This window comes from Anas acuta, chromosome 3 (genome assembly GCF_963932015.1).
Source record: "Anas acuta chromosome 3, bAnaAcu1.1, whole genome shotgun sequence".
Taxonomy (NCBI): domain Eukaryota; kingdom Metazoa; phylum Chordata; class Aves; order Anseriformes; family Anatidae; genus Anas; species Anas acuta.
The window spans coordinates 96,117,806-96,144,612 of NC_088981.1; the positions used below are offsets into that span (position 1 = coordinate 96,117,806).

The 26,807-nt window shown below is 36.8% G+C and overlaps 1 long non-coding RNA gene across 1 annotated transcript; it reads right to left on the minus strand.

Moving 5' to 3' along the window:
- Positions 1-1,902: 1,902 nt before the first annotated feature.
- LOC137853078 (uncharacterized) lies at positions 1,903-26,807 on the minus strand. The gene is made up of 4 exons (XR_011094222.1): positions 26,567-26,807; positions 24,454-24,557; positions 6,747-6,813; positions 1,903-2,963 (listed from the first exon to the last, which is right to left on the minus strand). It is a non-coding gene; the product is annotated as an uncharacterized lncRNA (long non-coding RNA).

Genomic DNA, 26,807 nt, shown 5'->3' on the forward strand with positions numbered 1-26,807 from the left:
TAAGGAAAAAGAAGCAAGTTTTTGTATGCAAGGAGACTATCTGGGTTTTGTCAAATTATCTAGAGGTAAAATTAATTAAATAAATAAAATAGTAGTTATAATAACAACAACCAGAATTGCTAAGAATATCAATAAATTACTGTGCTGTAAAGGTACATAATAGACTAATGACAAATGTATGTAATATATTTCTCAAATATTTTCTGTATGAAAAACAGACTTCAGAGTCAAACTCAAAACTTAGTTATTTCAGCTGAAATTAATGTGGTGGTTATAATGGGTGGTTATATAATGACTATTTGCAGTCTTTAGGCAACAACTATATTAGTAGATGTAGATCATATAGAGCTATGATTAGGCAAACCCTAGATAAATACTTTTCTTTTTTTTTTTCCACTTAATTATTCAAACAGATACTGTACTACTCTACTGGCAAGTTATAAAAATCTAGAAAGAATAACAACTGTTTAAAGAAAAAAATACAGGTATAATATAATACAGGCTTAAATTTTTAATGCTACAATTCTTAAACTCAACTCTTGCTACCTGTCTCATGCATTGTCATTCTTCACATTATATTTTATAGTAAGTATTAGAAAATATAAGTAATGATGCAAATATTGAAGTGATAATCTCAGATTTTAGTGAAATAACACTTTGTACTTTTTCCATCCCAGTCACGTTCTGTACAGGAGATGTACAGTCACACATTGTGATTTACAATGAAGAAAAAATACTAGACAAACCCATTTCTTGCCCCAAAGAGGCAGCAATATCTGGCTGTGAGTAGGTCCATTATACTGAACTAGTATTCTGTGGCTGTCCTATTATTGCTTTTGAGATATGCAGAACAATCATTGTAGAAAGAAGAAAAGGTAGCCCCTACAGATTATTCAGTTTTATGTCAGAGGAATTAAAAGAAGCACAAGTGAAGAGCTGAAAAATACTAACTGAAGGACGTTTTCAAGTGCAGAAATCAGCATGAAAGAAGGCTAGAAGCTGAGGATGTGACAACAAAATACAAGCTTTACTAAAATGAAATTAAGGATTGAAGAAAGTTGGCCATAAAGAGAAGGTGAAAGAAAAGATTCAAGAAGAGCACAAAATAATGGGGGGTGAACTTGAGCAATACCAAGTTTCTGAAGCTGATTTTCCAAATGATGTCATTAGATGTTTTATTACAAAGCCTGACAAGAGAACGATAGAGCTTTAGTTGTACTGACTGCAACCTTGACAATTTTATGCATGGTTCATAACATCTGCTTCAATAAAGAGCAGCTGGCTAATAACTAGCCAAAATATCAGCTGAATTAGAAAGCTGTGAATCACTGAACTCTACCAATTACATGCTCAAAAGATTCCATGAAAATCAAAGCTCCATGTACACAAGTAAAGAGTAGTAAGCTTTTGTAGTGTGTCTTACAGAAATTAAATATTACTAATACATTCTGCAATGTATGACATTTTTGTCTTTTAGAAAAAGCTTGCAATGGTGGGCAATGTATATGATTACTTCTTCAGGAAACTCTTGGAATATATTTATTGCCTCTGTTTGTTAGACTGGTAATACAATTTGTAATTTGTTGTAAAGGTGCCCAGTGCTTCAGATGGATGTCTATTAGTAATTCATGAAATGAACTAAATTCACACTTAGATGTGATTTTTGTTGCAATCATTTAGGGATTAAGCTTTTGAAGTAGGTTTTAGAAACCACTTTTGAAATATTAAGCAACAACATTTCCAATTGATTTTGTTTCCAGTATACAGATCCCCAAAAGATCTAACAAGAGTTTTCTGAACTTGCATAATCCGATCACTGCTAAACATCGTAGTTCATAGGACCTTTTGGATTTCAGCAGAGACGGAGTTGGATTTTTACAGCTTTAATTGGTGACTAAATGTTTGACATAAGTATACACATGAGATACAGAAACTCCACTTAGACATTACCAATGAAGACAAGGCAGTGTTTTAAAATATAGATACCGAGCCCCAGGACTGTGGTTCAGAACATACAGTTTAGATACCTAACACTTCTTATATGACATATGGAAAGGATAACTGATGAAGAATGACTAACGACTATGAAGAGTGACTCAAAAATATTACATACTGAGCACACATCTAAAGTAATCTATCTTCAGAAGGTTTCAATGCTTCCAAGCCACAATAGCTGTAGGAGGAGCTGCTGAAACAACATTTCGCAATTATCCCGAATACTTAACTAGGAAGTTCAACCCTGAACTCCAGCTTTAGCCTTAACATGCTTAAGGACACATTCCTTGCTTCTGAGATGAGTGCTCTACTCATTTGACTGCAAATTGTTTGGAGAACATAAAGTTCCGTTAAAGAACATGATTCTTACTGATCCAAATAAAACAAATAGAATGAGTCTGATTTTAGTTAAGCCATTAGAGAACTAAACTCTGGGAAGGGCATACAGAGTTCCACACAAACACTGTATTAGAAATGAAGCACCTTGATCTAAGGAGGGAACTATAAGAGGGAAATAAACTCAAATTATATTTGAGCCAAGAGGCTCTTAAGCAACAGATGGGTACTGGCACCTCAATTTATCTATTTATGTTTTGAGCTAAACAGAATAAATCGGTGATAATCTGTTTTTAAAATGCTCAGAGCCTAAATCAACTAGGCCTCTTCAAGGACTTATAAAAATGTTAATTTCTCTCTGGATTTCTCTCTGAGTCATGATCATGCTTATACAGCTACTGATACACAGAGTAAAAAATACAGGAAATTATAATTTCATTTGCAATCACAAGCACACATTATTTTGCAACACCTCGTGTAAAGACTAAGGTCTCCTCTCTCACCCAGGAATTAGAGTGGAGCTGCCATGAGCAGCCAACACGGGAACTTCTAATATACAGAGCAAAGCCTACCCAAAAGCACCATTCAGAATAAATGAGACCTGGATCCAGTCTGTCCAGCCGTACTCAATCCTGGAAGAACAAAGCAGCACAAGTAATTGTTATTGTGCAGATATGTCCAAAAGATCTGGACTACCTCTGCTCCACAATTATTATTTGCACTCAGGAAGGAAACTGTGAAGCCCAGAACTCTTAAAAATTTTACTTCTTTGTAACATGTTTGGAACAGGAGGCAACAAGGGCAGAGAAACCTAGGCAACAACTGCTAAGTGGTTTTAAATATGGAAAAGGTCAATGAGATTGGCCTAGGGTTGCTTTGGATTATTAAGGCAAATTAAGTTTTATAATGACAATGTAAGTTTAAAAACAATAAAACAGTATTCTCAGTAGGTACACATCCACAAACATCCAACAGCTTTCAGAAATGTACTTGTATTTTAGAAGATCTTCGACTAGAAATCACTATCTTCCCACTATACCCATAAATGTTGGATTTTATGTCACTGAGTGGTATGGTTTGTTCTCTCAGCTATTCCACAGTAAATATAACATAACAATCAGGCCATACTTGCATGGCTTCTCTCATAACATTCTGAGAGATACTACTACTAAAATGTGATTTGTTTCTGGCAAAATGAAAATTTATTTTACACAGTACCTCTTAAGAATGAGAATAAACACATTAACATTAGCATGACAGGTAAGGATGGGTAATACTCTGTGAATACAGAATAATCTGTATATAGCATTTGTACATACACATGTAGAACAGTGTTGTGGTTTTTTTTTTTTTCTTAATAATTTTATGCATGAATTTTATGTCTAGCAAATTTAATTCTCTCTCTCCTCTCCCCTCCTTCCCCATCTTCCCCACCCTCTCTTCCATTCTCCCCTCCCTCCCTCACCTCCCCACCTCAGAATAGCATTGCACTGTTACTGAGAGTATTTCAGATTTTATTAAAATTAAAATCCAACCATTTGAAAAATATAATATTTAACAGATTAAAAAATATCTTAAGGTGGATAGAGAAGTTTCATTTAGGGCCACTTACTACCACTAGCAATTTAACAGAACTAATTCCTGAAAGGTGAGAATGACCTTTCTTGATTGAACAACATCCCACGGTTATTCTTCTGCAACTAGGATGAAGAATGTTTTATGTGAGACAGCTGTTGAACATCATAGAATAGTAAATTACTTTAACAAATCTATTTGCCAGAGAGTTTTTTTAGTATATTTTTTATTTTTCACAATAATAATAATAATAATAAATTATATAAATTGTCTGTATGTGGAAATTCTCCTTCTAACAACCTTTGAAAATGAAGTTTCTGTCACAGACTATCTGTTAGTAATACGAACACCCCATGTCACTAAAACTTCATGCCTAAACAGTTCAAGGAAGGATAAGGGTTGTTTAAATTCTGTCCATGTTCACTTCTTGGCTGTTTTGTTAATGAAGTTAACAATTTGTGAACTGTGGTAAATCTGGATGGAAAGTACATTAGTACTGAAAGACAATTTTGCAAATCTAAGGAGTGGGTTTTTAACTGCTGTTGGTGGGCCAAACTGCAATGCTACTGCTGAGACAAAACATCCTTTAAAAATTAACATACTTTTGAATAATTTGTTCTCTGGGATAAAGACCACCAAATCCATCCTTAAAGAAACAACTGGAAGTGGTATAAGTTGTAAACATATAAAGAAGAAAAAAGGATTTGAGCACAACCAGCGTGCCCAATAACATGCTTAAAATTCCGTCCTTTCTTTTTACATCTGCATCTAGTTTTATCTGCATTTCTACTATTCACCTGTTTCAAACTTGAGTCCTACTGCTAATGAACCTTGTAAAAACTCTCTAATATATTATCTAACTTTTCTGCACAAGCCCAGAACCGTTGTATTTAAACAGTGCTGCCTAAACAAGGCACAGGAAGTAGGAACAATAACCTCTACAAACTCTGGGACCCTTCAGAAAGCATTCCCAGATTGGCTCTGATTTACTTCGATAGGATCAAGGTATCTTCTATAATAAAGCTTTCAGCATATTTTAAAATTTCTTTATTAATTTTAATAAAATAAAATAAATTAAATTTTTAGTGGTTAGTGGTCATTTGTAGTTACGTGGTTATAATTAGTGGTTACACCACTAATCCCAAATACAGCAGCTGAGAAGTTACAGAATCCTCTCAGAAATGTGTAGATGAGGACAAAATTTGGAAGATTTAAAATCTATTTCGGATAGTAAAATTACATATGGAATTTATTTAAATAGAGTCCTTTTTTTTTTTTTTTTTTTCATTTCTGTTGAGACCTACAAAATAAGTAATTTTTCTAATAGTTTTCTGTCTAATCATTTGTAAGTTTCCTCAACATTGTATGATCCTAATTCAAACACTTGTATTAAAGTGGTAGTTTTTTTTAGAAGCAGTAAGCAACAAGAGTTTCCACTGACTTCAGTGGCAACTCATGATTTCAGGAAGTAAGATTACTTTTATCACAGTAGTGGAATTTTAGTATTAACAGCTAAAGAGTTTGATTGAAATGTTTAAAGTCAACCTATGAATTCAGGGAAAAAAATCATGGATAAATAAATAAATAAAAAAAGTAAATCTTGAAAGCTTTCCCAGCGTGGTGTGAAATGACTTCCTTGTGGAAATGTGAAGTAGCAGACAAGGGATTGGCACATGCCTCTTATGAGGGGAACATGAAAGACAAAATAACTTGAAGCTATTCTGCAAGAGCTGTTTCAGCCATATGCCTAACAGTTGATTCTTTTGGCAAGAAGTGAATAAATGGGATGACATAGAAATGAGAATGTCTCATGAATCCATTTTATCCTGCTTTCCTCAAGAAATTATGTGAACATATTATCTCTGTGTATTTCTGCATATTCAAACAAATTTCAAATCATTAACCAAGTTCAATTGCATATTTAATGGTAAATTATTGTGTTCCTAAGATTCATGACAATATGTAGCCTAACAAAGGACAGTGACCATATCACTATTTCCATTTAGGTAAACTATGCCTCATGTAAGGTAGAGTATAAGTATCCTCTCACTGGAATAATTTAAAACCAAAATCACACCATTTTACACAAGGCAGAGACAGTTACTGAAAAAAGTGGATTCTTCTACTAATTTCAAATTAAATTACATATTTAATATCTATTATACATATAAATAAATATTTCAGTGAAAAAAAAAAAAATCAGTTAAATCCATTAGAGAGAAGACTTCAGTTAATAAAGCTTGTATTAGACATCACTCTACCCGACAATTATGCATGAGACTGTTTAGGGAAGAAGACCTTCTTAAAACTAACACATGCAGACACTAATAGCAGCACAGTCGAAACATGCTGATAGTGACTCTCGTACAGAAGGCCCTGTACTGACATGCCAGGATACACAGAAGTTGGAAAGAGCTGCCAAGGATACCAGAGCAGAAATGGTTGCATATACCGCCTGTAAATTAGTAATTATATGACTTAATGATATTAGGATCTCTCTCTATAAAGCTGGTGATAGAGGATTATCTGACCAACTAATATTATCTACCCTTTTTGGTTAGCTGAGTGTCTGTAAGCTCCTAAGGGCCAGCTGAACCATATAAGACCTTATGAAAGTAGCGGGCTTCAGGACCTAGGGAAATTCTCCAGTCCCAGCCCCGTAGAGGTGAGGCTGCCCTAGTGCTATGCCCCCAGTGTGCCCAGAAGCCAGGCATACAGACACACACACGCACTTACACACACACATGCCAACACAGTACTAACGCAGCCAACCATGCAGTTCAAGATGGACAGAATGAAGCGGTGCCTTCACTGACACACACAGAATACAAATCACTCACATAAATATTGAACATCAGAGATGTCCTGATCCTCTTCTTCCCTTGTGGCTGATGAGGACTGACTTCACTACAGTTAAAAAACAGATACATACTAAGGGATGCTTTGTAACAGGTTTCAGACACTTGATCTATCCCAATTTCCCAGACCTCCAAGCCCCTTGGTCTCATGGTTTCTCACTCTGGTTGCTGGCACTCAAAACCTCTTACCATACTCTCTTGTTATTCTTGCTTCACTTTTGCCTGTGCTTACACCCAAACTCAGAATAGAGAGTTCACCCACAAAGGAGACACTTACATAAAGGATTGCAGTGTAGGATAGATAGCAGCGGTCAAGTATAAGTCTCACCCACACACAAGCATATTGACAAGTGCTCTGTTTACACACCACCTAGTCTCTTTTACCAGATTCTCCATTTTCCAACATTTGTTCCTAATTCACGCTTATTTCACCTCTTACTACATTTGGTGTTTACCCCTAAATATGTCTTGCACATTCCCACAGTCCTTGGCTTTCTTCCCTGCCAGGGCTGCGTTTAATTTGCTTTACTTGATCTAGTCAGAGCCACCATAGGGATACCTGGTATATTCATAGTATCGAGGTCAAAACTGACCTAACAATCTGCTGTGTGTATAACTCATAATCAAGAAAAATAGTACAAAAATTGGATTTCTGTTGTGGATTCTACAACAGCCACAAGTGGATGTCTACAAAAAGCTGAGCAGCTGACATAAGAATGTTATACTTTATTTCCCTTCAGATAACAGCATTAAAAGGCAGCTAATAATGCATGTAACTTTTTCCTAACTTCAGTTTCTATTTAAGCAACAGCTGCATTTCTTTCAAGGATAATATCTGATTGCTTTCTTGCCCATTTACAATTTGAGCAATTGCAAGCAGGTAAGATGGCCTGATCAGAAGAACTTTGAATTAAAATATCCAGACTATGACAAAACTTATGCAAACAATCTAGAGCATTCAATTGCTAACATATATCCTTAGGCACAATTGTCCAAAAGAAACAGGGTCGGCATTTCAGTTATAAATTTATATTTTAAAGAACATTTTTCCACAGATTTTAAAGCACTGCCTATCACATCATAAAATACATCCATCATAAAAAGCATAATATATTTATGATGCTCACCAATTTTGAAATAAGTTTTTTAAAAAACATTTATCTATTATTTTCTATTATTTTAACTAGAGCACAAAGATATCTACAAAAACTGAGGACTGAAATAAGTTCTTAAAGAAGTAAAATATGCGTAGTTTATCATTTGATAAAAACATACACAGTATATCCTAGAAGTTTAATATAAACACTGGGACAATGTCTACCTTCTTATGACTGTATCAACTGACCAATCAATGATGCCAAAGAACTAGGGCAATATCCTCTCAGGCTGGAGGAGGATTGCTTTCTAAAGCCATGTAAACTCATTGCAAACTGCATGCAAAGCTATGCTTCCCAATGGTTATAAACACGGTGCTATGCAGGATAGGACAGACTGAGAAAACAATTTTGTACAGCTGCCCACACTTGTGGGCTCTTAAGATGGAGGAACAATGCCTCCAGAGAGCCCAGTCCCTAGTGGCTGAGGCTTCCACTGCTGCTTTAAGTCTATGTACTGAAATATAGCCAAATTTTTCCAGCACACTGCCATAATACCAAATTGCCAATGTGTACTTAACCTTTCCCTAAAACCTTGCAGAGCAGTTTATATTACAGCTTTGCAGTCATCCCTATCATTCAGAAACAGGAGTAAATCTACTAAAAAGACATGCTTAATTTTCTCATTATATAAACCCAATGTAATGCATTTTTAAACATATTTTAATCAATAAAACATATCCACCGTATAAATGAGGTATGCTCTGTAGCAAAGCTGTAGTTAGAAAATCCAGCAGTATCTCTCCTTGCCTTATCTCAAGAATTAATGTATTCAAATGATAACACTGTAAATAATGAATATGTTATTCCAGGATGAGACTAATGAGAAAGTAGAGGTTGTTTCCCGTTCTTCTGACAAACTAAAGAAAAAATTTATAAATCACTTAATATATTTTATTCTTTAATTCAATTGCTTTATCTGAAAGGCTACTGTGGTGGTTTTACTGTGCTGGGCAGCTAAACACCACAACCGCTCTCTCACTCCTCCTCCTTAGATGAGGAGGGGGAGAAGTAAAGCAAAGGACAACTCCCGGGTTGAGATAAGGATAATTTAATTAAAGGGAAATAATTATAATAATTAAAGAAAGATTATTATGAACTAAACAATTTAACTAAAGGGAAATAGAAAGGGGAGGGGGAAAGGGAAAATAAAAAAAAAAGGGAGGAAAACAAAGGAATAAAACAAATGAAGGCTATGTGGAAGTGCAGAGGAAAGAAATTACTCTCTACTTCCCACAAATGAGCGATGATTGACAACGTCCTTGAAGCAGGGCCTCAACGCACGTAGCCAGTGTTCGGGAGGAGGACTGACATTTTCACAAGAAGAGCCCACCCCTGCCCTCTTTCTCCTGTTTCCACCTTTTATTGCTGAGTGTGACATCACATGGTATGGAATATCCCTTTGGTTGGTTTAGTCAGCTGCCCTGGTGATGTTTCTCTTCTCACTTTTTGCCCACCCCCTAGGAGGGTTAGAGAGAGGCCTGATGCTGTACCAGCACTGCTCAGAAGTAGACACAATACTGGTGTGATAACACTGCTGTTCCAGCTACAAGTGCAGAGCACAGCACTGTATGGGCTGCTGCAGGGAAAGTTAACATCCCAGCCAGACCCAGTACAGCTACTTAGCTTAGTGTTTATCAATATAATGTAGATTTTGAAAATGAAGCTTTATGAGGAGTATGGATTCCCAAAGAACACTCAGAAAGCTAGACCAGGATGAGAACCCAGCTCTCCCATGTCTCAGTGTCGTAGCCAACTCTATCATTAGTTTGCTGCCATCAAACTAATGTGCTGCATTAGCTACATAACAAAGAAAACACACACACACACAAAATCTGAGAGCGTTGTTCGAACAATTCTTTAATTCTGGCAGGCTTGGTGCTGTGACCAGTTCCCCGGGGATCCTGTTCCAGTGCTCAACCACCCTCTCAGTGAAGAACCTTTTCCTGATAACCATTCTGAACCTCCCCTGTTGCATCTTCAAGCCATTCCCCTGAATCCTATCACTGGTCACCAGAGAAAAGAGCTCAGTACCTGCCTCTCTGTTCCCCCTTGTGAAGAAAACTCCCACACTTCCCGCAACCTGTAGCATTGCATGGGGCTATTGTGCCCTAAGTGCAGGACCCAGTACTTAGCCTTGTTAAGCTTCATATGGTTGGCTTCAGCCCATCAATCCAACCTATCCAGATTCCTCTGCAGAGCCCTCCTGCCCTTGAGCAAATCTGTACTCCCACACAAGTTAGCATTGTCTGCAAACTTACTGAGGGTGCACTCGATCCCCTCATTCTGATCACTGATTAAGTTGTTAAAGAGAACTGTCCCCAGTACTGAGCCTTGGGGGACACAACTTGTGACTGACCACCAATTAGATTTAATTCCATTCACCACAACTCTTTTGGCCCCACCACTCAATTTTCAACCCAGCAAAGCGCACACCCATCCAGGGCTTGAGCAGGCAGCTTTTCCAGGAGAATGTTGTGGAAAACAGTGTCAAAAGCCTTACTGAAGTCTGGGTAGACCACGTCCACAGCCTTTCCCTTATCTACTGAGTGTGTCACCTTGCTGTAGAAGATCAGGTTAGTCAAGCAGGACCTGGCATGGCATTCACAAACCCATGCTGACCGGGCCTGATCACTTGGTTGTCCTGTAACTGCTTTGTGATGTCACTCAAGACAATCTGCTCCGTGAGCTTCCCTGGCACTGAGGTCAGACTGACAGGCCTCTTCCAGCTCTTCTTATAGATGGGCGTCACATTTGCTAGCCACCAGTCTACTGGGACCTCTCCTGAGGTCCCCCACAGGTGGGCAGCAGCTCCCCCCAAGCCCCCTGCTCCTGCGTGGGCTCCTCTCCACGGGCTGCAGCTCTGGGCCAGGGTCTGCTCCTGCGGGGGCTCTCCATGGGCTGCAGCCTCCTCCAGGCCACATCCACCTGCTCCACCGGGGGCTCCTCCATGGGCTGCAGTGTAGAGATCTGCTCCGTGTGGAACCCATGGGCTGCAGGGGGACAGCCTGCTCCACCAGGCCTCAGGGGAACTTCTGCTCCAGCACCTGGAGCACCTTCTGCCCTTCTTTTGCACTCACCTTGGGGTCTGCAGGGCTGGTTCCTCATCTGCTCTCCCGGCGGCCCACCCAACGTCGCTCCCTGGCTCGGGTCTGGCCAGCAGCAGGTCCTTTGGAGCCAGCTGGCTCTGATCCAACAGGGGGCAGCTGCTGGGCTCTGCTCACAGAGGCCACCCCTGCAGACCCCTGCTACCAAGCCCTTGCCACGTAAACCCAGTACAATAACCTTACCAAATTTATTCCTCCTTAAAGTTTTTTCATAATTACATTTTATCGTTAATCACAGTACTTTACTGTGTTATTCACCTATTTCAGGTTCTCAGTTAATTATAATAATAATAACAAAGTATTGATGTTTGAATGAAATCAGCTTTACATCCTTAGATGAAGTATTATTTTCCAAGTAAACTTCCATCAGGCTTAGCTGATCAGAAGGTATTGCCTTTTGCCTGATTTTGAAACTATTTCAACATCAGCTTGAAAATTTCAAAAATAACTTTTTACAATGGTGTATCTGATTTGGCTTAATAGAGGCAGTGTGGAAAAATTTCTGCCTTTGAGATATCTGTTATAGCAATGATACATAATCCCTTAGTTCCCTTATTAACGTCTAAAAACACCTAAATACTGGGCCAGAGGATTTCAGCTGCAGGAGAATAAAATCAGAATTTGTTTTTGAGGAGCAATGGAGACTTATCAGATTTGACATTTTCTTAGTGAAGTAAATAAGTATTTCTTAGAACTCGCAATCAGTCTGAAATTCAAATTAACTATTGATATTAACCGGATTAAAACTGCAGATGAAACAGTAACAACATCTTTGATAGTTTCACTGAGAAATTAGAATAAAGTATGATATTTATAAATAAACCACTAAGAGTATATCATGTCTAAAGGAAACAGTCTTTGCACCCTATAAATAAATTCTGATCTACAGAGCCATATACTAAATAATGAATTATTTAGCCTTACTCTGACTTGACAGAATCTATTCACTCTGATGTTGTTTTCACACCTATCTCCTCCTATCATACCATCTTTCCAATATTTCTATGATAAGAACTGTTTTCCACCAGAAATGTTTTTTCTTAAATATATGGAAATATGTTCTTTTTTTTGGCATTTGAGCCCTGAACAGTCACATACAACCAGTAACTGTCAGTGCTCAGTTCTGTATTCTTTCCAGTAATCATATGTCCTAGTCTCTGAAATGCTTGTCAACTGTGCTGTTAAATTGGGTCATGTAATGTTAACAACACCAAAGCTGGGCTTTGTATCTCCCCAAAATAATTCCTAAGAAGTTCTTATTATGTTTCTGTATAATTGTAGCTCAAAAATATACACAAAATTCTGTCATCTCTTCCTCTGGGATGGCTTCAGGGCTTTGTAGTTATCTCTAGATCTTGAAGGTACTGTAATTTAAATGAAGAAAAGATGCAACAGATTTCCTACAAAATGAATATAAAATCCCTTTCCCCTCCTTCACTGTTTCAGAGGAACTTATGAATTCAGAATTTAAAAGGACTATTGTTAACATATTAAAATAATCTGACTCACGGGAAAGATGAAGATATATATTTCAGAAGTTCTATTCCATATATAATTTAATAGACTCTCCTGCTATATTTTTCATAACTTTAGTCAGTTTGCTTAAATATTATATAACTGATGTCAAAATATTAAATAAATACTTCAACTACAGTTGCATTACTGTCTGACAAAACACAAGATTTTGCTTAAATGTTTCAATTTTTTCCAGTTAAACATATCTCAAAACATCCTTCCCAGTACATGTTTTATAATATAGAAGTAAATATATATCTTTCCTTGACAGACAGAAGGGCATTTAGAAAAATCACCCCACCCCACAAGGTATAGTAATACAAAATTTAAAGGGTGTGCTTGTGTTAAAAGTATTAGTACTAAAAATAGATTTAGACAGATGTTCACACTTAGGAATTTAATTCACAAATGGCCTGGTCTAATTCTCATTCAAATCAATACCAGTCTTTATTAGGCTTTGAGACTAGTCTGTTTAATCTCTCCAGATCTCAGTTATACCCCTATAAACAAAGGCTATCTCCTTAAATCACAGCAGTGATGTGAGGATGAATGTTTAATCATTTATGAAGAGTCAGAAAGTGTTCAGAGGTAGGTCATGAATGTAATCAGACAGCTCCTTGCTGCATCTATTACTGAAAAACCTGCGTGGGGTCCAGCTTCCCTAAGTTCTGTGCCCCAGATGGAAAAAAAGGAGTCTCACACATGACCCTGAAAGACTCCTATCACTTTTCTTTGACAAGACAGGAAACTTACATGCACTAGGGGGACTGTTTCAAACCAGCAACTAAAGGAAATTAAATATATTAGGTGACTAGGATCTCACTCCTTATGTCTATCCAGCATTCCCAATTATCTGTGTATACTAGGGAGTTGAGCAAGACTCACAAATATGCCAAAAACATGCTCCACCGTTGGCCAAAGCTAATCCAATAATTGACATTGTGTAGTCACTCACACCTCTGTGGTGCATATTTAAGAAAGGAAAAGAAAATTGCAATAAAAGCTGTGAGAGCGGAGTGGGAGAAACAACTATGCAGACACGAAGTCAGTGAAGAAGGAGGGGGATGAGGTCCTCCGGGCTCCAGACCAAAAGGTCCCCTGTATCCTGTGGATGATATCATGAAGATGCAATCTGTCCCCCTGTAGCCCATGGTGTACTACAGCAGAAGAGATATCCATCCTGCAGCCTGTGAAAGAGCCCACACTGGGATGAGTAGATATGACCTGAAGAAAACTAAATCCTGTGTAGAGGAGTCATTGGTGGAGCAGGGGTTCTGGCAGGAGGTACAGCCTGTGGGGACCCATGCTAGTGTAATCCATTCCTGAAGAACTGCACAGTATGGCCACAGAATCACAGAATTATTTAGGTTGGAAAAGACATCAAATATCATCAAATCCAATCATTAACACTGTCAGTCTACTACTAAACCACATCCCTAAGCACCACACCTACACACCTTTAAAATACCCCCAGGGATGATTACCCAACTGCTTCCCTGGACAGCCTGTTACAATGCTTCAGAACCCTTTCAGAGAAGAAATTTTTCCTAATATCTGACCTAAAGCTCCCCTGGCACAATCTGAGGCCATTTTCTCTTGTCCCCTTGCTTGTTGCTTGGGAGAAGACTGACCCCCACCTCACTGCAACCTCCTTTGAGATAGTTGTAGAGAACAATAAGATCTCTGCTGAGATTTCATTTCTCTAAGCTAAGTAACCCTAGTTTTCTTAGATGTTCATAAGACTTGTTCTCTAGACCCTTCTCCAGCTTTGTTACCCTGTGATATGAACCCATATTTGAGCAGTTCTTGAAGAACTGAAATCTGTGGTAAGCTAACTTTGGATCAATTACTGAAGGATGGGAAGGAGTGCATCACACAAGAGGGACTCAGTGCTTGAGCAGAGGAAAAGAATAAGGATGAAGGAGTGGCAAGAAGCACTGTAAACTGACTACAATCCCCATTCCCCTGTACTGCTTGGGTAGAGGAGGAAGGTGTTTTACGTTTACTTTAATTATTACTACTCTGTGCTGTTATTAATTGATAATAAGTTAAACACAACTTCCCCAAGACAAACTTATTTTGCCTGTGATGGTGATCTGTGAACAATCTCCCTGTTATCTCAACCTGTGAACTTTTCTTCATCATATTTTCTCCCCGTCCTGTAGAGGAGGGGGAGTGAGAGAGCAGCTGTGTGGTGCTCGCATCATGTGTGGCAGCTCTCTGCTGCCCATCATCCTTAAACCAGAACAAGCGGTTCCTGTCCTCTGACTGTGCCTGTCCTTTAACTGTGCCTGGGTATAATCTGGGTGAGTATTAGCAGGCATAGACCAAATTGTGCAAACAGGTACATGGAATTCTGGATCAAGAGACAGTGCTTAAGGACACGCCTTGTTCCTAGGCAGTTTATACAGGTGTAGTTGCACCCAGACTTGCTCATGAAGGAACAGATTAAGAAATTCTGACCTCAGACTGAATACTGTTAGAACTGCCAAGCCATGGGACTAAGGATATGTGCTTGTTTTCACAAAACTTTATTTTTTTCTAGGCTATTAATGTGTTCAAGATATGTTGCAGATTGAGTAAAATTAAGGGAGAACTAAGATATTTTATTAACAGTTAACACCATTCTTACTCTATACAAGGCTTCAAATTTGTCTTCACATTGAGTCATAGAAAACAAACCCCACTTTCTCATACAGGGTTGCGAAAGTAGGTTTTGAAAAAATTAGTACCATCACTAAATGTTTAGCTATAGAATCTGTTAAATATAACAAACTGCTGTTAAAAAAAAAAAGACAATTTAAATTATATTCAGATTAACAGCTAACAGAGTTGTTCAATGTAGAATATTTCTATATATCATGATGTAGAATTTCAATATAAAACAATAAATTAAATTCATGCTTTCTTTGCACTTTCATATGAGATGCAATTCAATACTAAGTTCAAGACTGTTTTCATGAAATCTGTGTATTCCACAGTGATTATGATCCGGTTAACATCTAGAATAGCTATGTATCTGTAGAACTCCATCTTCATACGTGTATATCTGATTTATTTCATTATCAACTTCCCCATCTATAAAACTGATTCTTTTTCAGGTACACTTTGAGCTTACTAGCCACCTTGTGAGATCTAAAAATACCACAACTGCTTCCCCCCAAATGCTAGACCTCAATAAAGAGCATCTTGTAGCTTTTTTATTCAAGTAAGAACAGGACAAGTGGACTGCCAGTGTACTTATAAATACCTAATTAAGCTGGCTGAACACAGATGCTAAGATTACAGAAATTATTCATCACATAAATCTGTGATTGCAACTGTTGTAAGTACTAGATTTTACTCCCAGAGAAGAGTTACAAGTAGGAAGTACACTTGCAAGAATAAGAGGAAAATAAAATAATAAACTGTTCAGAAAAAAAAAAAGCTGTCTGTTCAGAAAAGCTGTCTGCCTGTATCAGAAATAGTGTGTCCAGCAGGACTAGGGAACTGATTTTTCCTTTGTATACTGCACAGTTTGGGGCCCCTCACTACAAGACAGATACTGAGTTGTTTGAGCATGTTCAGAAAAGAGCAATGAAGCCAGTAAAGGGACTAGAAAACAAGACATAGGAGGAGCAGCTGAGGGAATCTGAGTTGTTTATTCTGGAGAAAAGGAGGGTCAGGAGAGACCTCATCATGCTCAATAAATACCTGAAGAGGCTGCAGAGAGAAAAGCATTGATCTCTTTTCTCAGGTGACAGAGTGTGAGGAAACAGTCTCAAGTTGTGACAAGGGAGGTTTATATTGGACATTAGGAAGAATTTCTTCATGCAGAGGGTGTCAAGCATTGTAATGGGATCTCCAGGGAAGTGGTGGAACACCCATTCCTAGAGGTATTGAAGAGATGTGTGGGTATGCCACTAAGGGGCATGGTTTAGTGCTGGGACACTGCAGGTCAGGTTGACGGTTGAACTTCATGCAGCAAAAGCTGCATGCACAGGCAAAGCAGAGTGAGGAATTCATTCACTGCTTCCATTGACAAGCAGATATTTAGCCATTTCCAGGAAAGCAGGGCTCCATCACAGGTAACCACTACTTGGGAACACAAACACCTTAACTCTGAACATCCTCTCTTCTCCTTATTTACTTCAGTCTTTAGGTCTTCAGAACTTCATATCATAAGGTCATATGGTATAGAATATTGCTTTGGTCCATTTGGGCCAGCCATCCTGGTTATGTCCTACACCCAGCCTCTGTGCTAGTAGTGCAGCATGAGAAACAAAGTCCTTGACTCTGTAAGCACTGCTCAGCAACATCTGTATGTTATCAACACTACTTTCAGTATCAATCCAAAAGAAAAAAAAAACAACACTATCCAGATACTATTAAGAAAATTAACTCCATCCCAGCAAAAACCATGACAATATGCAATCATGTCTTCTATCTAATAAAGGTTTTCTTTTAACATTTACGTGGGCATAAGTGAGAAACTTATGGTTCTCAAATAATAAAGCTTGATATTATGTACCTTTTTGCAATCTAAACTGCCTAAAAGTTTGCTAGAAATATTACTTACTTGCCTTATTGCTCTCTATATAGACTATTATATGTATAATAGTCTAGTATGTTTATTGACATATTTTAATATATTGACTTATTTCCTGGGTTCTTGAACACCTGTAGCCAATATTGATATCTGAAAAATCAGGCCTGTTCCCATCATGAAGAAAAAGTTATTTCCTCTATGAATACTCAGAATTTTATTAATAGTATATTGTTCCTTTTAAATCAGCAACATAAGTATCATTAGGGCTTTTTAGAGAATGAGTCAGATCTTGATAATTACAAATTTAACTGTGAAATGAAGGTATCTGTGTGTGCCAGAAAATGTCCTCTATTAGTCTATAGGCAATAACCTCAAATAGTATAAATCCGCTTACATCTGTTGATTTACACCACTAAAGATCCTATTCTTTTATTAAACCCTGATATTCTGCATAGTGCTATTTGTATTTTCCTTTTACAGAACTCAGAATTATGGCCTTTGGGTTTCACAGATTAGTAAATTGCAGGAATAGAGGTACCACAGGAATTTCCATCCTTTTTCAAATATCCTTGAAGTTATTATAAATGACCAGGCCTTTCTCAGGCAGAAAGGTAAAGGCAAAAAATTCAATAACACATCTTCAGCCCAAACCAAACTCATAAATCTACTTCTGAAGGCCCTAGGGGTTACAGAATTCTTATATTGAGAGCTACAAATCTTATCCATGAAGGAAGCCATTCCTAAGAAAACATTACATAGACTTCTATGTTATTCACAGGCACTACATTTGAAGATTAAACAGGAAACATTTCTTACAGCACAAAAATGCATCTTGCACTGGGACTTGCACCAAAATACTCATGTCAGTAATTCTTTTAACTTCCAGTAAAGGGTATGACATGTCTTATGTTATATTCTGGATTTTTTTTTTGCCTTTTACAAGAAGAACTATTTATAATACTTTTTATTGGAAGGCAAGTGCCTCAGTTTTAATAAAATAAAATAGGATATTATCTTAGGTCCAGGATAGGATTTTGTTGAGAAAAATAACCAATAACATTATCCTGTGATTGTGGGAAGACAGGCTGAAGCCTTTCTTCTGACTATTCTCACAAATTTTTAATATGAATTTCTACAGGAATTTTCCATTCAATTTGTTTAGCTTTGTTATGAAATTCCATAATAAGAAAAGTTCATTTTGGGCTAATTACAAGTGTGTGAAGAATTCATGTAATTACCATAAGCACAAATAACCAGGAGTGCTAAATATGATGTCTTTTGGGAATACTATGTCATGTCAAATATTAAATAATTGCATGTCTTTCATATCATAGATTTCCACTGTTGGTTATGGGAATTCTGGGTTTATTTAAACTTTCTACTCTACAGGACAAAACAAAAGTAATGCCTGGATTCCTTTCATTATTTCTATTATAAACTTCTTTAATAAAAACTTCTAACTCTAAAGCAGCACTGAAACCATTTTAGAAGGTATGTTATCAAATCATTGATTTGATGTAATCTTAATTACTATTTTTCTTGTTCCTGTTCAATAACTTGAAAGTTCAGCCTGCTAGGTCTGGTCTCCTAAATCTTCTCTTGTAGAGCCTTTCTTTCTTTTGTCTAAGAAAAGGGGCAGTTGAACAGATTAAATTATATCAGCCAACTTCCAACACATTGTACTTCTTGGTAATTTTGGTACATATCATTAGTCCAAAGCATGCTGTGGAGTTTGTGTTTAGAAACTGTTTTATGTCTTTCCCATGAACTGCTCTTCAGAGCTTTTATCTGATAAAATCAGGTAGCAGTTTAAACCCATGTTTCCATGGATCATTTTATCTCTGATAAACCCCTGGTAAATTACAATTAATAAGTAACCTTGTACTAAACTCCAGTTTAAATCTTATTTCTTAAATTGTAATGGAATTTGAACTCAATTATCATCTAGACTAAACAAATAAAACATTGCTTTTAGTTCAATCTAATCTTAATTTGCAAACTCATGAATATACATATGATCTTCTATAGTCTTTGCTTAGGGTTGGAAATGATCTGCTTTTATTTTCACATAACTGTACTTTTGGTAACACTTTGTCCTTAGACTGACAATCACTTGAATCATGAGATGAAGAAGAAAGTTTATGGCGTATGAGTACACTGTCATTGTACTGCTTCCTGCTTGTTGCACAGTTTCTTTAATATAGATGGATCTCCCTGGCATTGTTAGTAGCTCTCTTTATTGATAAAGAAATTCTAGGGCATGTGGTAAGGTCAAATTACCCTCACTTTACCACTTTTGGGTTGTTTCTTTTTGTACATACATGCACTAACTGGTCCCTTAATGGATCATTTAAACTCTGAACCAGCAATGCTCTGTTAATTTCCTTAATTCAGGCACTTCAAAAAAATGTATAAAAGTAGAAACAGTCTGAAGTCACCAGCAGTTTAGAGACTAGGTGATTTTGTGCCATTTCCATAATCTATGAAAATGCTTTCTCCACTGGTTTAATAGAAAGTCTTAAACTGTTTATGTAACAGCTTTAAAAGGTTAACTGCTGTTACCCTCACTAAAATCACAAAGCTTTTCTCATAATTTACTATATTACTTAGTCATATTGTTTCAAGTCTGAGATACAGGTGGGTCAGTTCTCTACTGAGCTATCAAACAATTCTATTTCCCCCAAGCCACACATTAACCTTTTCTTTTTTAAACAAGCAATTTACTCACAGTCCCAGTAGCAAAATGATGCTTTTTACTTGCCTTTATTCTGCTAGGCTTTAATCACTTTATTTTACAATATTTTGTAGGAGTCCATTTTATTACTAGTGTTATGTCTTTTGCCAACAGTTCAACAACTGAATTATGAAGAACAGTAATAATTGTTTTTGTTGAGTAAATTACACATGCAACTTTTAACTAAAAATACATGCAGCTCATCTAACAGTTTTAGATATAAGTTATGAAGTAATCATAGTAAGAGAACTTGCAAATCATTTGAAGACATATTACCAACTTCTTTTACACCCAGCATATAAAGAACTTTTCATTTGCATAATTTTTGAACAGTCCATGAGCACAGTTCAGTTTTCTTGATTCTAAATGCCAAAGCAGGAGTTTTTGTAGCATACATTTGGAAACATTTCCCTTTCCCATTTGATATAGCTATCTGTTTCATGGCACACTGTAATGCTGCCACTATGTGCAGCAAACAAAACCAAACTAAATACAGCCACACCCCAAAACAAACAAAAACAGAAACAAATTATCCACCTCATCTTAGTTACAGGAAGATCCAGCAAGTGTATTGATATGTATTGTTTGTATCCATATGTGTATTAGCTCTCTACTCACTATTAACAACAAAAACAAAACTGAATGTTTGAAATATTAGGAAAGGAACAGGGTAAAAAAAAAAAAACATCCTTATGTCACAGTAATAAATCCAGGGTGTACTCATCTCTTAATGTGAGTAGTTTCAAATATCCAATCTCAAAAACAGAAGATACAAAACAGAGGCTTCTAAATGTAAATGCCAAAAAATAAAATTATTCAATCTTGGAAAGAAACAACAAGCAGATGACAACACTTGTCAAATCAAGAGGAGCATGGAAAATGTGAGCCAAGGATTTCTGCTGTTTCTTCCACTCAACAAACAACTCAGGGGCTCAGCTGAATATTAGAATTTAGTTTTAGTTTTAAGATGATTTTGGTTTGAAATTCCATATTTATTTTCTTATCCATTTGGGCTGCTGAACTGCTAATGTATATTCTATAAATAATGTAGACAAAGTATTTTTTTCAGTCTTCTATGTGGGAGATTTTGCAACCAGGTTGTTACTGCTCCATGATATTTAAGCTTTGTATTGCTAAACAACAAAAAAACCACTAAGCTTCATAATAAATTCTACTTGTAAAAAAAAATGAAGATTAGAAGCTGTAAAGGAAGTTAAAAAGAAGTGGAGAATAATAAGTAAGAAAGCTACTGGAACAATTTAACTTGCAAACAACATTTTATAGGAAAAGGGTAAAGAGGGTTGGGATTGATGTATTTTTTTTTTATTTTCAGGATCTCAGATCATCTATTTAAGGTCACAACAATTTATTCACCTTGGGTTTTATCAAAATACTTGTCCAATAATCACAGCAAATACAGATGAATTCTGTAAGATTTTACCTTGTGTCATTGTCAATCAGTGAACACATTAATTTAAAGTTTCAAAGAAGGATAGACATTAGAATTGTAAGTCATATGTCAAGAGAAAAGAGTGGTAATAACATTTCTTTCCATTATAATTCGACAAACTTGTGATGTGAAATTCTATTTTTTAAGCATTATGTCCAAGGATATTTTACATTACCCTTAGTATTAAAATGAATTTAAAACCAAATGAAACTTTAGCTTAACAAATTACTAAGTTGTTGTTGACATATCTAATCATGCTTCAGTCATCAAGACAGGAAAAGACAGAGAAAATATCTTCGTCCCAAGTTGTAACACTTTTTTTAGTAGAGCATGGTCTTTGAAGTGCTGTGAACACAACCTTCAGCCTATATCTGTGCTTAGGTTTCCTCCAAGGTCATAGAAAAGTTACTCCAGGATATGGCAGTTTTACTCAGTATTGATTCTAATGATCAGTGTGATTTTTTTTGGCTCATGTCAATACTTAAAGAACAACCAACCAACAGATCAAATACACTCTAGACAAAGTTACATGAAAAGCTCTGAACTATTGCACTAGATCAGGTGGGGTTGGAGTTGATCATTGTAGAAGCTCATATGGTGGTATGTTTTAGATTCAAAAATCAAAATAGTCTTAGTAAAACACTGATGTTTTAGCTATTACTCAAAAGTACTTGCAAAATATCAAGGACTTTGTTTCTCACTGCATTCCCCCATGAAAAGACCAGAAGGTGCACAAGAAGCTGAAAGGGGACGCAGACAGAATAACTGACCCCAGATGACCAAAGGGATATTCCATACAATATGACACAGTGCTTAACAATAAAAGCTCAGGGAAAGAAGCTAAAAAGGGGGCTATTCAGAGTTAATGCATGTCTTCCTAAGCAACCATTATATATGACAAATTTCATATTTCCTAGAAATGACTAAACATCTTTCTGTATATGGGAAGTAGAGAATGTTTTTCTTTCGTCCTTCCTCCCTTTCTACAACTTTTGCTTCACCTTTTAAGTTCTCTTTATCTTAACCCAGGAGTTTTAATATTTTTACTCTTCCCATCCTCTCTCCCATTCCAGTCATCAAGTGGCTGCATGGGGTTTAGCTGCCTACTAGGGTTAACTCAAAACAAGTATACAGAGAAAAAAATATCTAAGATGTTATATTAAGGAGTCTGCCACACACAGAATCCGGTCTCTTCAGTATGTCTCAAGAACAGCTACCTGGCAAAATGTTGCAATTGAATTTAATCACTTTTGAAACTCTAGATGTCAGGTCCTATGTCCTACACTAGCAATCTAGTTTGAAATATCCTATTAATGCCATGAGGCAAAATAGGAAAAAAGGTCCACTGGCACTGCAAAAATCAGTCTATAAAGATGACCAAATGAGGGATAGGCTATGCTGGAAATAGCTTAGCATATATCTACAGAAAGAGACTTATGTACACAGTAGTGGGCCACCAAGGAAAATATAGTTATAACAAAATAGTGATGTCAAGCAGAATATAGGCTATACAGACTATAACCATAGGCCTTAATTTTAAAGACCTGTATGTTAGTTTGAGTGATCTACTGTGATGTCAGCATGTACTGCCTAACTATATACTGCTCTTCTACAGAGATGTGTAAGAGTGTAATGCCCTCAGAAAGTCTCTGTGCACCACCTACGAATTTCAGCAATGTACAGATACGAGACTGATAGCTTTGTGCACTTAGAGTATTTATTATAAAGATGTGAGGAACAGAGAGGCTGGCCATCCCCACCATAGATGGAAAATACACCAAAGATACTGTGATTCACATGCAGGTCTCATCCAATGTTGCAACAGCCAAGGATCCCAGCATCAGGAGAGATGTAAGATTGCAATCACCTTTTACATAAATTCTATTCTTTACACAATACAACAGATAACCAGCCTTGAGTATCAGGTACTTTTTTTTTTTTAACTGAGGTAAAATAATTGGCACCTCATCTTTGAGAAACATGCACACAAGCAAAATTGCAGTTAGCTGAAACTTGGCACCATTTCAGAGGGTCAGAAGAGCCCAGCTTGGGAAAATGAGGTGGTTGCCCTAGCCATGCTCAGGGTGAAGCTCTGGACAGAGGTTTGGCCCTGGTATGGGTTCTGTTCATATGCAATGCTGCACATCTGTGTAGCAGTGTTTTCCCCAGTCTCTATCCTTGGAGGGTGAGGGGTTGTGGCCACATGTTAGTACAAGCCATCAATCAAGTCAGTCCATGGCAATATTGCACTGCACCTATCCATCAGTCTCAGGTGTTCTCCTGTCACTCGTTGTTACTGGGCCCCTACCAAAGCACACTGCATTCCGTTCTTATTTGAATTGTCTTGTCTGTTACAGATAATGATGTTCAGTCACTTAGCTCTAGTCAAGGCCAGGTTGTAATATCTTGCTACAGTCACCTGGAAGCCACCATCTATTATTCCTTAAGCCTTTTTTGCATAGCATACTACAAAAATATTAACTTGCATTCATCATAGTCAAATCATCATTTTAACAAATGAGCATGCATTTGTCAGTAAGAGCAAGTCAAAGAGAGATCTTTTGGTAACTGTCAGTGAGGTTTGATTGCAAGACCAATTGAATCAAATTGTGGTTAATGAGTACCTCCAGTTTAAGTGGCTTTTAATGCCTGGTTTATACTTCTAGAAAAATACTTGGATGAGTAAAGGAAATATTAACGTTAGAAACAAAGAAAACTGATCAGATGGGGAAGAGATTTTCTTCTACTAGCACAGATACTTTGAAATACCTTTTGAAGAACTCATAATAGAGAACATATTGACAATTTCAGTGTTTCTACGTAAGATTACTTGCATGCTATTTCTGATGCCCATAAATGAAAATGCAAATTAAATAGTTTAACTATTTTCAATAACTTTTAAAAAATATTTGCAAAACTGATCCCCCCCCAGAAAAAAGAGTTCTGAATATCACTGTCAAATATTTTTGTCTACAGGCTGAAAAACTCTACAGCTGAAAGTCTGTCAGCTAAACAAACAAGTAAGCACTATTATCACTGTGACCAGTGACAGGACAAGAGGCAGCAGGCACAATCTGAAGCACAGGAGGTTCTGGCTGAATATGAGAGGGCATTTCTTTACTGTGAGGGTGACAGAGCACTGGAACAAGTTGCCTGAAGAGGTTGTGGAGTCTCCTTCCCTGAGAGCTATTCAAAACCCACCTGGATGCCATCCTGCACAACATGCTGTAGGTGATCATGCTTGGCGTGGAGGTTGGGCTAGATGATCTTCAGAGGTCCCTTCCAACCTCATACATCTTGTGAATCTGTAATTATGAAGTTGTCAGTTTTATTTGTATATTAAAGTGTATTTGTACATACATTTCAATGACTATACATGTTTATTCTCGTTGGTCATGAGAGCTTCAGGATTATCACAAAACATTTTTGATATGACACCATGATTCCATTACAGCCACGTTTCATTGCTAGTGTTCAACCATACATACTGATTTTTTTATGCCTGTATTTATATAGTTATTCTTCATTAAAATGAAAATATTTTAGAGCTCCTAGTTTTTGGATGAATTTCTATGGAGAAAAAATTATGTGATCATATAGTCTCTATTGTCTTTTAAATCTCTTTTCTAGATACTTTAAATCTTTGGCTAGTTTCTGCTTAACTTAGCAGAACAAGATATATACACTACATAAGCTCAGATAAGAAGGGTATGAAAAGTCTTCACAGAGCTCTCCTAGAGACAGTTGTTTCATCTTCAGCAGCTGAAGAGAGCTCTTTAGACTTATGAACTAGACACATGGCAACAGTTGTCTTGCCTCTAAACTTGCTTTTCCTACTTTGTAAGTCCTAATAAACTAAAGAGATTTGTAAGTATTAAGGTAAGAAATGGAAAGGGTGATGATGGTACTGCGGGTACTGAAGTGGAAAAAATTGGAAGAGCAATTAGCTGAAATTATGGTTAAACCACTAGCTATATAAAATACCAGGATTCACTTTGCTCTAGTGTTCACAAAACTATTTTTAGGTTAGCTGTAGATACATGAAACAGAAAAATGCCTTATAGGACTTAGCCTAAATTCAGAATTGAACAAATTCAAGTAAATATTTTATTTAAAAGCCATATTTGTAAGCCTTGTTTCAATGTGCTTTACATCATGTTGTCTGAGAAAAGAATCAGGCAGAAGTACCTGCTACTGGTTTGCAAATACCTTAGTCTCTATATGAATTAACTGGTATTAAATCACAGGAGAATGATGATATGAACACTACAGCAATTTTAAGTATTTGAACAAATATATAATGAGCAATTAAATATGGGTATGTTCAAACCAAGTACATCCCACAATTCAATGCAAGACAAGGAAGTACTGATAACTTAAAAAAGAAAATTTGTGCAAATTGTGTTTTCCATCGCTTCTATAATTATGGCTAATCCTCATTTGCACTTTTATCTTGATAAAAAATAACTTCCTTTTTATTATTTATTATTAAATAAACCTTTTACAACAGAGTATGCTTATGGCAGAAGTTGCCCCAATATTCAAGCATCAATGATTCCTTACATTTTAATAGGGGGAGAGGTTCTGCATTCTCAGCATATGTAACTTTATAGATGATTTCAATCATATATATTGTAGTAGCATTTTCAGAAATTTAGATATTTGAATTGTATCTAAGTCTCAAAATAGCTTAAGTGAGGAGAATGCAACACATCCTTTTCATTATTTCCAGGTGAAAGGAAAGGTGACCCTGCTCAGTCTCTTGGTAACACTACACCTATGTAGTCAAGCCCCTTGCAGTGCCTACTGAAGCTCTTTGTAAATCCTCTAGAGAGTTAAACAAATGGCTTGATATAGTCAGAGATTAAAACATAACCCAAAACCAGAAGTGTACCCCACCACACTGCAAAAACAAGTTAGCTGGCAACCTCTGCTAAACATTATGGGAATTCCAAGCACTTAATATCTAGAAGGCTACAAGGTCTAAAGACTCTACAGCCAACAAAACAGCAGGAAAAAAAGCTCCAGAAATATAAGAAACTGCCTGTAGCCATTGAGGAAACTATACCTTATGTACTTACTTTTACTGTTTTTAGATACTCACTGGCACAGGGAACTTGGATGATACATTTCCCATTGCTTTAACAGCAAGGTGGTAAGTTTGACAATATTTAACATATAAATGAAGGCATGAGGTTACATTCACAGTAAGCCCCATAATTCTGCAAAACTCATAAGAGACCTAGAACCACAAAGCAAACACATAAAATAACATCATCTTCCTATCCACAAGCACACTGTAAAAATTACTCACCTGAAGAAGAGCTGCATGCAGTAAAGGTACCTACTACTATACAGTTTGCTTTACTCTGAAAGACCCTACTAGTTATTACCTCAAAAAGGCATGCTTATCTCTCTCAACTTAGAAACATCTTAGCCCATATACTCTGACCCATCTAAAGAACCCTGCAAGGGGCTGAAGGAAAAACAAAACACTCACCTCCAAAGTACCACTCAGGTAAAAAGAGCTCTCTGGTAGGACACCGACACCTGCA